Raw genomic sequence first — 1,561 nt, forward strand, 5'->3', positions numbered from 1 at the left:
TAGAGCTAGTAAACTTCCTTTATCTTAAAGATTCAAAAATAAACTTATTAAAAGAAATCTGTCATTTGTAGACACTTAGTAACTCTTATTATGATTACAACAATTAAATATAATTAAAATATGTATTTTAAAATTCTCTTAACTTTTTTTTATCTTATATATGTAATTGTTTTAATCATAATTAAATGTAAAATTATATATATTTTTGTGTTTGAGTGATAACAAAATTATCTTTTAGATTTAATTTTATATTTTAATAAATAAAATGATAAAAATTAAATAGACTAAGAAATATTATTTATTTATATTCAATTTAAAATGATCATTAAAAAAACTAAAATAATTATAAAAATTACTATAAATATCTAAAATAAATTGATGTAAAGAAATTATAGATATCTACTACATTAAAATTTAATTTACTACACCCAAAACTACTTATATTAATTTCTAAAAAAATGATATTTATATTTCTCAACATTATAAATTTAACAAATATCTTATGTGGTATTATATTTATAATTAAATTTTAAATTTTGAGATGTTTCAAATTTAACGTAGAAAGATAAAATTTAACATTAACACAATCACACCATCTCACTCCACCCTTTCACCTTAAAATGATATTTTAAAAAATAAACTAAAATAATTTTAAAAAAATTAAATCAAGTGAACTAAAATTAAAAACAAAATCATAATATATTTAAAAACATATTTTGTTTAAAAAATACATATTAATTTACTATTTGAGTTTTAGAATCATTTGCTAATTTCTTTTCTAAAAAATAGAGAAAATAACCGAAATGTTTTGAGAAAGAAAACTATCAGAGAAAACTATCTCACACAAAGACTAGCTTAAATATAATCTCCAGAATTAATTGAGAGTAACGTATTATAATGAACACATATATGTCTTTCTTCCCTTCTGGATATTGTCGAATACATTGTACTAAACATATTGTAATATTTAATAATAGCTAGGTTGTGTAATACGGTTAAGAACAAGAACAAAAGGCATTGCCATGAACAAATGTGATTTACATCTTATGGAAAAGGCACTGCACAAACGAGTAAAAGAAAATGAAACACTGGGCCAATTTGAATGGACAATTTAAACTGCACAAACATGTGTTGTGTAAGACATCTTCCATGACTGAAAGCTTGAGATGTTAATCCTACCAGTCCAGCAGGAGAAGAACACTTGGTTAACATCATTGTCTTATAAGTCCACCGATTGAGAATCTTGTCTGAAGTTATTTCTCATCCAAATAAACACCGTATTCTGACATTCCATATAAGGACTAAGCAAAACCAATTTGCACTTGCCTCATAAAAAGTAGATAAAATGTGAATACAACTTTAGACTTTTAGGTAAGTTGTTGTAGACAATACAGCTGTATTATCACAGCAATCATAAAAGAATAAAATGTGCTAACTTGTGCCCCTAACTATAAACATACATTTTCTTGCTATGAACATCAACATTTTACTAAAACATTGTTAAGAAACAGACGCCTAGCAATAATACAATTACCTTTTATTGTTGCATAGTCTCCACATA

Source organism: Cupressus sempervirens, chromosome 8 (genome assembly GCF_028749045.1).
Source record: "Cupressus sempervirens isolate cs-2001-9-10 chromosome 8, ASM2874904v1, whole genome shotgun sequence".
Lineage (NCBI taxonomy): Eukaryota > Viridiplantae > Streptophyta > Pinopsida > Cupressales > Cupressaceae > Cupressus > Cupressus sempervirens.